The sequence below is a fragment of the Fundulus heteroclitus genome, chromosome 2, assembly GCF_011125445.2.
Source record: "Fundulus heteroclitus isolate FHET01 chromosome 2, MU-UCD_Fhet_4.1, whole genome shotgun sequence".
Lineage (NCBI taxonomy): Eukaryota > Metazoa > Chordata > Actinopteri > Cyprinodontiformes > Fundulidae > Fundulus > Fundulus heteroclitus.
In genome coordinates, this window is record NC_046362.1 from 3,192,206 (window position 1) to 3,205,312 (window position 13,107).

The 13,107-nt window shown below is 39.7% G+C and overlaps 1 pseudogene; it reads right to left on the bottom strand.

Annotated features, from left to right (window-relative positions):
* Positions 1–8,162, bottom strand: part of LOC118556519 — a 20,222-nt pseudogene extending 12,060 nt beyond the window's left edge.
* Positions 8,163–13,107: the final 4,945 nt, after the last annotated feature.

A 13,107-nucleotide genomic window follows, 5' to 3' on the forward strand; every position in this document is an offset into this window, starting at 1 on the left:
TCTCGACAGAGCAAAAACTAACTCTCACCATGAGGCAGCCTGGTCTCCACTAAGGTTTGGCGCAGGACAGTTCTCTCTGCCATGTAGGCCTCCTTGGATGCAATGAGGTCCTTTTTCTCCTTTTCAAGCCATGTTGCTGCCACCTGCAGAATCAAACTCTGTAGGAAAGACAAAGAGTCAGACTTACTGAAAGAATAGTTTTAATTATTCACCAGCTTTCTAGTCATCCTTGTATGAGAACTAAAATGTCACAAAAATTTAGCTCAAATGTATTAATTGTTATCAGTTTAGTTTTTTTGAAAGATTTACACAAAAAAATTGAGTGTCTCATTTTTTGGCATAAAACTAATCAAGAAGTAGAGCAGAAGCCCAGCATAGAGCGGTATGTAATAACTTGCCTACGAGACAATGCCACTGACAAATGTGGAGCATTTATATTAAATTCGTACACTTCCATCCATCCTCTATCCATTTTCTAACACATCTATCTCTTGTCGGGTCGCGAGGGGTGCTGATGCCTATCTCCAGCCGTCAATGGGCAAGAGGCAGGTACACCCTGGACAGGTCACCAGTCTGCCGCAGGGCAACACAGAGACACACAGGACAAACAACCATTCACACACACACTCACACCTAAGGAGAATTAAGAGAGGCCATTTAACCTAACATTCATGTTTTTGGACTGTGGAAGGAAGCCAGAGTACCCAGAGAGAACCCACGAATGCACAGGAGAACATGCAAACTATATGCAGAAATACCCAGGTCCTTCTTGCTGCAAGGCAACAGCACCACCCACTGCCCTACTGTGCAGCCCAGGACTGAGAACCACTGAAATAAAATAAAACAAATGTTCTTTTCCTGCTCTCAGCGAAGGCAGGCGCTTCTCTGCACCTCTACTCCTGGACCTCTCCTGCTTGGCTCTCTATCTGGATGCTGTGTAACTCACACAGAGCATTTTTCAGCAAAATCATCAGAATCAAAAACTATGGATCTAATCAGCTGGTCGCATAATGAAATTGATAAATTTTCTTGCTAGAAGACCAGGCGCGTGGGAGCCAAGCGGTCCTGTGGGCACACATGCTGCCGGATACATCATGGATTCTTGGGGAGTTTGGAAGATAATGTATCGGTCTATTACATTTGTCCGTAGAGGACGTGGAGGATCCTTACACAATTGGATTTCTGATAACAGGATTTCCGCTTATTGGAGCTGGGCGGTTACCTGATATATGGGAAAATACGGAAGATCTCGGAGGCAGTTTTGGCAATGGAAATGCTGCCAGGAGTTTGTTGAGGGTCTGAACCGGGCTGTGATTACCCAGACTCGATGCTTAGTGAACAAAACAGTATTGCATGCCGGCAGTGATTTGAACTGAATTGTGGAATGGAAAGACCTCGTGGAAGTTTCTAGCTCGATTTACGGCAGAAGGTTCAACAAAGTCGGCTGTTTGCTATGCGACTTGCTATGAAGACAGACCAGCAAACACTTGAAGGCTGACACACAATTTCACAGTTAGCCTGAAAAACAATCTCCTTGTTATTGAATCTGGCACCCTGATGGGTAACCTTGGAGGCTGGCTTATCTCAAATATCTCCTGGATGTTATGTAAACAAGACGCTCTACCCCCACCAGGACCCTCTCATGACACCTGTGAACTCAAACAGTGCCCTTCTTGAACTGCTGAAAATATACCTTCTAAGGCTATGGCTGGAGGGGGGAGGGACTGGAGAGTCATGGGCCCATACTGACACGCACACATACATGTACACATGAACATGGTGATAAATACACCCCGTGTAACTCACTACATTTACTTTGCCTGATTGTTTCCCCCTGGGACAGGAACCTCGGCTGGATACGTGCGTACTGGACTTGGATGCCCCTCACCACTCAAAAACCCTCCCACCTGAAATATGTCTGCTTAGGATGTTGTCTGTATGTTTTCTTTTAGGGTAGGGTTTTTTTTTTTGTTTTTTTTTTGCATTGCTTGAATTGTCAGAGAGACAGTGTGAGTAATGCACTCTTTTTTTCCCCCTCTACCATCCTAATATATTCATTTCTTCACTCTGCAAGAAGGTGGTGCCTGGCAAGGCAATCTCCTGTCTACCCATGTAAATCTTTCTCTTGATGGGCTGTATTGAAACAGAATTTCCCCCACGGGGGACAAATAAAGAAACAAAGAAATTCAATTCAAATAATTTAATAATAGCTATTTTTATAAGTAACTATATTCATGAAATTCCCCAATATTGAGTGTATGTGGACATCTGACCAAATATATATTAGTTTTATTAAAACAGGGACACAATGACCACATTTACATGAGATGAAGACCTGCAGTCTACAAGATGCACAATAAAAGCTATAAAACTGTATGCCAACTATATATGCCTGGGTACCTTTTATTTTTAAATGCATAGAAGAAAACTGCATTCCTTCCTAAAGTCTTTAAAATTATTATTTATTACTTGGCTTTTCTATCCAAATATGACTCAGAAAACAGAAGATCCAAGAGTAAATAAAGGCACTAAAATACAAATCCGGGACAAGGCTGACTTTCAGAACTACGGATGACAATTTTAGATTAAAATCTCTAATCATACGCATTAAAAATATTCTTCTTAAAATTACTTCTGAAAAGGTTGGAGAAATTGTACCTAGTTTGGTTTGTGTTAAAAAAGGATTTCCGTTCAATTTTTCCCACCTGGAATTTGGCAACAACATTTAGGCGTTTTATGTATGTCCAGGATGGAAATTGGTAGCAACTAACTTGACATTGGTACTCATTCTATGCAAAGATGTACTATGGAAAAATATTTTGTAGGTTAGTGAAATTGTATCGTTGAATGTAAAATACAGTAAAAACGCTGAAGAAAAGATCATGTCAGACATTCTCTTTACATTTAGAGCTAAAATCAATGCAATGCAGTATTGGTAATGGCCTCACATACTGATATTGGTCTTGAAATGATCAATTATGTCATATAGACTCCTTGTACCAGTGTCACTGCAGATTAGGTTTTGGCTTAGCCAATGGAATATATAGAAATTCCAAAAAAGTAGTTTTTACTATTGTTTTTGGAAAGAAAAATAATTCAAGTTTAGCTGAGGCTTTTGAGATGCCTGCTACAGACAGAGCAGTGTTGGCTTACTATAGCCAAACTTCGAAGATATTTTAGTGTTGACAGAGAAAATAGAGACAACTACTCAGCATGTACATAATGCAATAATTTTGAATTTAAAATTGTCAGACTGAGCAATATCACTGGCACAGAGCTGTCATTGATAAGTGAAGGGAAAGAACTGCTTCATCTAGTCTTCCCACTGAGGTATAGCTGTCTCATTACTCTCACAAAGCTGGCTGCAGAGGCAACATCTTTAAGAGAAGAATTATTTGGAACACAATACTGCAATGCTGCAGTATTGTGTCAAAGCAATGTCAAGAAATATAATGACAGACTCAAGAACCTCTAGTTGACAAAACACCAACATTCAGCAGATGTTCTGCTGAATGAATTCTCAAAACTCTATACAATAAATTAATTGTATAGTTGTATAGATTGTATTTTCACTGAATTATGAAAATGTCCAGGAGAAATAGAATTAGAGCCTTGCTGTGGGCTGAATCACCACAATTTTTGGAAAAACTTGTAACTAGAAACACAAATAAACTGGAAATCTCACACCAGGAGAGTTTGGGGAACTCAGTTTTATTGGGTGCCGAATGGAGAAAATTCCACACCATTTGGCTTGGTCCACTTTTCACATGCCACTTTTGAAAGTGTACCACACTGTCTGGACAACATGATGTAGTTAAAAAAGTTGCTTGTTTGTTGCGATGTTACGAGAAACTGACCCAGTATGAGCACCACGTGAGGCAGCTAGCTATGTAGCACATTGCTCTGTCGTCAAGAGACAAATGAAGAGTGAGGATTTAAACATTTTAAAATCACCTGTATGTCTGCAAATCATGCAAACCAATTCCTGTCTTTGGTTCACTTAATAGTCCAGCTCTCTTTCCGCTGTGAGTGGGTAACAACAAAGTTCACTTTAAAGCAGGACCAAGACATGTCTTCAGGCAGACCAGAGTTCAGATGAGTTTTCACAGCTGAACAAACAACTTGAGCTATCCCAAGAAACAAACTCTGGTCCATTTAAGACAGACCAAACACGGTACCTGTGCTGTGAAAGCACTCTAATACGTTTTTAAGTCATTGATGGGAACAAAACTAACCTGACAACAGCCAGCTGCATGTATCGCTCCGCCTAGCTCAGCTAGGCGGAGCGATACATGCAGCTGGCTGTTGTCAGGTTAAAACAAAACTGCCTAAATGAGAAATTTCAAAATGTCATCAAATTGATGAATTTGGTTATTAAATATATTGGTGTGTCGATTGCAGTGTTACTGCAAATTGGGGACATGAAAGAAAGTGTAAAATAATATTTGCTGAACAGAGAAGTGAGCAGTATTGCCAGATCTTGAGAGAGGAGAATGCGACGAACTCTATCAAAACAAGCCCAAAAGACAAGCAACCGACCACACTGTAATCCAGCATCTGTTTCTATACTATATCAATGCATGTGTAGAGTGCTGTATTTTGACTGTTCCAGGTCGTGAAATTGATGTCAACGGGGTGCGGGTGGTTGTTGGACATGTCTACATGAAGTGGCGGAGGCATCTTTTTGTTACATGCTGTCTGACCAGCAGCGTGAGCGGGACTCTGTAGCTCTTATTTATGGTCGCTTAATTTATAGAACAACATAAGCTACCTCACGGTCAAAAACAGGCTAAAAAAACACAACCTATGACTCTCAAAATTTACAAGGGAAAAAAATAAGCCCAAAGTCATTTATATTAAGCTTTCTTGACAACACTGTAAATGAGATTAATGGTAAAATTTAACAAAATAAATGTATCATCAACAAACCATGTCTTTATTCATTGTCAGGGGAAAAAAACTACTTAAAAGCACATTCAAATTATAATTTTTTCCTAATATTGTCAGCTCCCATTGCTCAAAAACAAAGATGCAGGTATCCATGTTTTTTTTTTCTCTTTCTCTGTTAACAGCATGCTGCTGTGGGACTCTAACCTTTTAATTAGTTGTGTAACCGAGCTTTGTGGGTTTGTTACTGCCACCACATGAGGAGGAAGGAGACTGGACGCGGAGTTGGGCTTTAGGGTCTCCTCGTGGCTCATCAGGACCTCTTATTTTTCAAACACAACCGTACAAAACACAGGGCAGCTAACTGCTAAAGCTTTGGCATTACTTAAGGGATATTTAACCAGCATGTATAAAATAGGAAAAACTTGTTTCTACACAGAAATAATGAAACAGATTTCTTATGCTTTTCAATTCAAATTGAATGCTGCTTGTCGGGACTTTGATGCAATCAACTGGTTTCCTTATATAGGAAATTTTTGACCAATCTGTTTAATCTGACCCAACCTGTATAATATGATTGAACTTGAATTTTTAAAGTGCCTTGAGATGACATGTTTCATGATTTGGCGCTATATAAATAAAATTGAATTGAATTGAATTGAAATATACTGCACATTAAATATAATAATATTGATATTATTGATGTTGCAACAATAAGTAACCCAAAAAGTCATAATTTATTGCATGTTAATTAAAGAGTCTGATGACAGAGGAAAAAAGGGGTCTCCAGGAAATGCTCACTACTACAGTGTTCCAGGCTTCCAGAAGTGTTGTTAGGTCCATTTACTATAAACAACTTTGGGTTTATTCATTTATACTGTTTACAATGTAAAAGTAACAAAGCTGATTGCTTGTTTCTCTTGCCAGAACTGGCAATTCCAGCCTACACTCACTGGTTTAAGACACTGCTCCCAGGGCATGTAGGATTAGAATGTGTAATCAGCTGCTGTCTTTCCCTTGTTTAACTTCAATATTATATTATCAATAACTGTGCTATACTTACTCTAGTTATATTTTTCTACTTTTATTTTAGCCTTTGTGATAAATTCATTCTCTGTTGCTGTAGAACTAAATTTAGATTAGATTAAGTGTTTTTTCTGTGTTTGTGCCACTGTCATGCACAAATTTCCCCATTTTGGGACAATACAGGAGTTTCTTATCTTATCTACTTCTCAAATGTTTCCATTCCCGTGAAAAAGTAAACGCTTAAACGTGTGACACAGACTGAGTGACACCCGTTTGTTAGCAGTTAGTGGTTAGAGATTTAGCTTCAAAATTTCTTGTTTATGGTTGGTTTAATGGTAATCAAGCTAATGTATTTGTTTGGGTAATATGAATTTTTAATGCTAACATTTTGGTTAGCTGTGCCCCTTGCTGCAGATGAGTATTGTAACGAAGGTGACAAAAGAGCAGACATCATGGATGCCCAACCCGGTCAGCAGTGACTGTTTTACCTTCAGGTGGTGCCTGCGGCTTGAAGTCATCTTCTTGCTGTGAGGAACACAAACAGAAGCTGTTATTAAAATGCAACACATGGAGCTGGAAGGAAACTGACTTTAGCACAGCTCTGTGATCAGATTCTGATTTCTGTCTCTGTTCTTGTCCCAATCACTGCCATGCTTTCCTACTTTCTTCATTGTTTAATGCGCTAGCTTCTTTTATCTCTTGTTCTTTCTTTGCTTCCCTTCATTTATTTAATTCAATCCATTTTCTGTTCTCTCTTTTTTCATGTGCTTTTTAGAATGTTAAACAGAAGTGAAAGCATAGTTCTACCAATGTTTAATAAGTGTTTAACCATTGATGTTTCTGAACAAAAGTTGCACATTGTGCTTATTTGTTTTCAGTGAAGTTGGAAAACACCTGTAAACATGCACTATTTCTTTTACAGTGGAAAGTAAAGGCAGAACTTACTCAGACATGTTGGCAGTTTCTTTTTTTCACAGCCTGTTTGGAAAGGAAGAAAAAACAACAGATGAAAAATAACCAACTCATCACATGAGAGGCCCCGCTGTGTCCAAATGTTGCCCATTAAAACTTTTAATGAGCAGCTGAACGGTGATAGAGCTAAGTTTAGGGCTAGGGTCAGATGTCACAGCTGACGCAGGCAGCTGGATAAGCCAAACATCCTCTGGGAATTAACACTTAATTCTTTTTGCAGAAAATAACTTCTCAAGTGAATGTGCTGCAACAGCATCGTTAGCAGCAGTCACCGGACAAAACACACTCACACCAACACGCACACAGAGGACTCAGAACCTATGGCAACAAAGGTGTCGATCCCCAATCAGATTTTATTTTTACTGAAAACAATTACACGCTTAACTGTTCTACTCTCAATGCCAATAAATGGAGAAATAGGTTGACTGTTCAACCACACAGGTTAAATAGTAAAACATTGCAAACATAATTTATCTCTCAGAACGCTTTTTAACTTTAAGAGGTGATCCGCAACAGCACACTAAAATTAGTCTTGCTAAACTAAGTCCAGATAAAACATTTAAATGGCAACCAAAAATGTTTGTGTTTAGGGAGCCTCTGTTCCGTTTGAGGCTCACACACCTCCATATTTCTAAGTCTTGATAGCTGACATGCAGCTATGTTTTTGAAGAAAAACTAAACTTGAATCTTTAAATCATAGCTCAAAAGACTAATAGGTTGTGAGGCAGACTAAAGTTAAATTTAAAAAAGAATTCTAGACATTATTATTGTAAACCATCCAAATGATTCAATACCTAATGCTTTGAAAACACTCTGTCACCCTAAATGTTTACTTTAGAGAATATCCAATGAGTTTGCAAACCGACGAAGTGCCACTAAAACTTGAAAAAACATATATTGTTAGAAGGTTGAGCAAATAATAACTCCTTTGGTAAAATCCCCTTTGCCTCCCTGTTTAAACACAACCCCGTTAGATGTAATCCCCCAATAACTGCTCCTCTCCCCTTAACAATGAATCATGTTTCCCCTTCTGCATGGCAGGAGCTCATCACCTTAGCACTTCAACATGTTATCACCCTGCATGCATTTACCAGCTGTACAGAGACATGATGAATAAAGAAGGAGGAAGAAAAGTAGCAAAGCCTCACCTATAATGAAACAGAAAGCCAAGAAAGAGGACAGTAGAGCCAGTGGGAACAAACAACCATCAGGGTGTATATATATGAGGGTTCAGATATGGATGTGGAGCTGCTTTTTATGGAAATCCCAGATCCTCAGTCCAATCAGCCATCAAGGTCCGGAAATACTGCCATCCCCCCCAACTTCATCTCATCAAGGAGGAGCTTCTATTCATTTTAGGATCCTGCTTTAAGGGCCACTGGAATCCTACAAAGGGAAGGAAAAGGGGTTAAATGATTCTCCCTCACTGCAAAATAATCTAAAACATATATTTAGGTTTTATGCTGATGTTGATAATGCACAGAGCTGATTAGCTGAGGTTAAGAAGAAAATGGGACCACAAAATCAAGAGATATCAGCTGCTGCATGGACTTGAATCAAAACAGAATCTTTTAGATTACTAAAGAGAAAAAACGTGTTTCTTTCAAAAGTGTCTAAATTAGTTTAAAGAAAATCAAAGAAAGAAAATTGTTGTTTGGTTCTTACCATCTTCAAGGAGAGTTTCCCTGTTGCAGTAAGAGTGTATAGCATCCCTAAGCCCACCTCCCATAAGCATTTCAGTTTCAGGTTTCAAGTTGTAGTACATTATGACTAGAAACATCACCAATCAACACATATGCCTGCGGAAGGCATGTGCTTTGGAAAGAAAGAAAAGATCTAACATCTGTTATCATGATTTGGGCTTGACCCAATGTATTAAATTAACAGTTTGATGAGTTGGCCCTAAGCCTGAAAATGTGACAGTGAAGGGTTTTCCAGGGTAGTTCATCCCCCTCTTCTATGTCTGAGAAACAATGTTTCAGAGGCACTGTAAACGATAAATACTTACATTTCAGTTTGTACTTAATGAGAAAGAACAATATGATTACTATGTCACAGTCTATTACTTTAAAACCCATGTTTAAATGAATTTAGCAGATTGACCCTCCTAAGTTTAGTGATCATTGTGATCATGAACTGAGTACACGTGTCTTCTCTGATATACAGAGCCCCGAAACAGAAATGCTCTCAACAACTGATTAAACTATTGCTCCAAATAAAGTCTTATACTGGCCTTCACTTCACTCTATAAATATCACTAACTCATTTACTGCCTGGTAAGCATTTCACTTTGGCTTAATGGTTGGAGATGTGAATCTGTCCACAGAAAGGCTTCCAGATCATTCTCTGGCTGCCAAGAGACCTCTCATATTAACTTGTTATAAAAATAAGGAGGCATGATTTCAGGTGGCAGGTTTTCCAGAAGAGTATGCTTTGCCTCCTGCCTTTGATCCCAGTGTATGCAATTTCATTTTATATCAAACTGTGGGATGTTAGCAAAACTTCTATATCTCTACTTTCCATTCTTTTTGCTTCAAAAGGTTTAACTTTTTTAAATGGCTGCCAGCTTCTCCAAGTGGACCTCCGCCCGCGCCTCACCCTTGGGGGAAATAAAAACAGAAGGTGGAATCTGCAATTATAAGAACAACGGTTGGTGTAGGGATGCCACAGTGTTACAGAAGTCATGTAACTTCACCCGGGGTCCGTTTTTTTTTAACAGTAAACCTTTTTATTCACAGTGGGAATGCTCCTTGTTTGTTCTAGCCAGAGTTTAAATTCCCCCATAAGCCTGTGTTTCAGAAGCAGATAAACAGCTTTCTGATGGCATCACTGATGTGGAGAAAAAACACCCAGACTCCTTCATTGTTCTTGAGGATTTTAACGGTGGAAAACTCTCCAACAAACTTCCCAAATACAGAAAGTTTAACAAATGTCCAACAGAGATACCAACTCACTGTGTTTCTGTCCTAGACACAGCCACCTATCGATCTAGTCTGCCATTACCCTCTCTAACATAGAAAGTGCTCCTGGATCAGTGCTTCTGTCTTCTTCTGTGTTGGCTCCCTCTCCTCTGACCCCCAGTCGATCGTGGCAGATGGCCGCTCACACTCAGGCTTTGTACACACATGGCTGGGTCAATTGTCTTCCAACATCGTTTTTACACATAATAATGTAAATTTTCAGAAACTTTTTCATCCACACAAATATGCACAAATACGCCACTAAGCGTTATTTTTTAAATGCCAAACACCTTAGGGGGCAGTGAAATGCAAAGCTATGTCAGGCAATCAGAATCCTTCAAAGCAGTAGTGACGTTGAACGGCATCGTGTCTCTGTAATGGGAGGGAGAGAAACAGCTGACCTCCAAGCGTTCTTTCTTCTTCGTACCTTAACACATTGGAGCAGCTGGGCGTGTAAGAACAGACAAGCAAAAAGTATCTGAACCAACAGTCATGTTAATAATGTTCAATGTTTCTTTATTTTGAATACCAAAGTGTAAATACTATGTGGTTGCCGGGGTTACGTCAGTTGGAAATAAACAATTGGAGATGCTGTTGAAATCTTGGCCGTAATTTGTCCAAGTTAACGCCGCATTATTTGTTGCAGACTGTGATACTAAAACTCAGTTTTACTGTGTGCACACGCAGACACAAAAACTGAGTTTTCAGAAATCTCCACTTTGGGCTGAGTTAAATTTTTAAATAATTGTATTTCGTGATGCAAAACAGTGTTTTTGTGTGGATGAAATGTAAAAATACATAAAAACTAGTCCAGCTATGTGTGGGCCAGGCCTGAGCCTGATTCTGCTGGAGGTTTCAACCTATTAAAGGAGAGTTTTTTCTATCCACTGTGACTATATGCATGCTCGGTATGAGGGATTGCTGCAACGTCAACGACACAATATCGGTGACTGTCCACTGTCGCTGAGCGCACTTTCAAGAGGAGTGAATGCTCCAAGTCAATGACTTGATGTAATTTGCTGGGTTTCCCAAGATAGAAAACCTTTTGACCAACCTCTCTGTATGATTTGATTGAATGAAACTCTGGGACTTTCAGAGTAACATCTAGTTTATCTCATTTCAAGCAGAGTTAAAAACAAAAAAAAAACTTCTAAGCCTGTGGTTATAACTTAAAGGCGTAGGTATTGGCCTCAGAAGAAATAAGACCAGAGTGGATTTGGGAGAATTTTTCTTTCTTTTTCTTCATACGATCCCCCTTGTGCCTGCGCAGTTATTCAAAAAGAGACTTGGGTGTTTCTTACCAACATTTACGGGAAATCATCCCCTATACATTTAAGGAAAGTGGAAGGAGCGGTCAGTGTAGAAACCACTGATCAGCTTTGACTGCACAAACTACAGAGCTTTTGAAGCCGCAACAACTGAGCTAAATTAACTCAGTGTGATATCATACATGCATTTTTGTGAAGACGAGTATGACGACCAAAACCTTTTGCACATACAACAACAATAAACCAAGGTTCACAAGCTGCTTTGGCCCAATAAAGACACTCACAGCAGTGGGGACCAGAATCTATAGAAGAAGGACAAGATCAAACTGACCAAGGAGATCAGAGCAGCTGATTTTGATTCTATTGGCCAGTACACCAGCTCACACAGAAACATTGTTCAAATGGATATCCACTGATTTCATAGGAAGGTTCTCTGGTGCGTAAGTCTCAGAAGATGAAACAGCAGCTGCTGTCCTATCTAAGGAAGCCCAGATGATTGGACCAAATCTTGACAAGCAGCATTCATCCACAGGGAAAGTTGTCTGCATTGTCCATGGCTTTGCAGCAATCCCTCATACTGAGCAAGCATGAAGCAACAGTGGAAATAAAACTCCCCATTAACGGGAAGGAAAACCTCCAGCAGAACCGGGCTCAGTATGAATGGTCATCTGCCTCGACCGACTGGAGGTTAGAGAAGACAGAGCAGAGACACAACAAAACAGACAAAAAAGCACAGAAGCACACATTGATCCAGTTCAACATTAGATGGTAATAGCGGGTGATCTGTCTTCCCTGGATGATGTCACAGCTAACAGAACGCCAGACCAGGTGTACCTACTATGAAGAAAAAAGAGAGAGAACAAAAAGTTAAAAGCTGAAACAACAAACTGCAAATTGAAGAACAGTAGGAGAACTCGGCAGAGTGGGAGAAATAGGCCCTGATGTCCCCCAGTAGCCTAAGCCTATAGCAGCATAACTATAGAGGTAGCTCAGAGTAACATGAGCCACTCTAACTATAAGCTTTGTCAAAAAGGAAAGTTTTAAGATTAGTCTTAAAAGTAGATAGAGTGTCTGCCTCACGGACCAAAACTGGGAGTTGGTTCCACAGGAGAGGAGCCTGATAGCTGAAGGATCTGCCTCCCATTCTACTTTTAGAGACTCTAGGAACCACCAGCAGACCTGCAGTAAACGGCATTACACCTCAACTCTGTCACTTTGTAAATGCATTTTGTCAATGGTAGATGTCCATTTTTTGGGGTTTTATTTTTATATTGCTGAAATATAAGTTCCACTAATGATTTAATGGGTGGGCAAAATCTGTGTTGTGATGCCTTAAATCTGGGAACTCTGGAACTGAAAAAAAGTGAACTTGATTTTCTATCATGACTGTATTTGCGAAACGCTGAAAAGCAATGTTCTCATCTCCACCTCTCACCCAATGACCGCCTGGAGAACCACCTGCAAAGACAAGTAGGTATAGATAATGGACAGATGCACTAGCATCAGAGAAGGGATATTGCTGCAAGCAGACATGACACGGTGTCAGACATCCTGCTATTTTGGTTTTTTGAGACATTTAAATGGTATTTAATAACTCTTTTGTTATTTGCTTATTTTTGTCATGATTGTGGAGTATGAGTAGCTGTGCTTCTGTGATTGATCTTCTGTAACCCCCAGTCGGTCGAGGCAGATGACCGTTCATACTGAGCCCGGTTCTACTGGGGGTTTTCCTTCCTGTTAATGGGGAGTTTTTCTTTCCGCTGTCGCTTCATGCTTGCTCAGTATGAGGGATTGCTGCAAAGCCATGGACAATGCAGACGACTCTCCCTGTGGCTCTACGCTTCTTCAGGAGGGAATGCTGCTTGTCGGGACTTTGATGCAATCAACTGGTTCCATTATATAGGAACTTTTTTTTGACCAATCTGTATAATTTGACCCAACCTGTATAATCTGATTGATTTTGACTGTGTAAAGTGCCTTGAGATGACATGTTT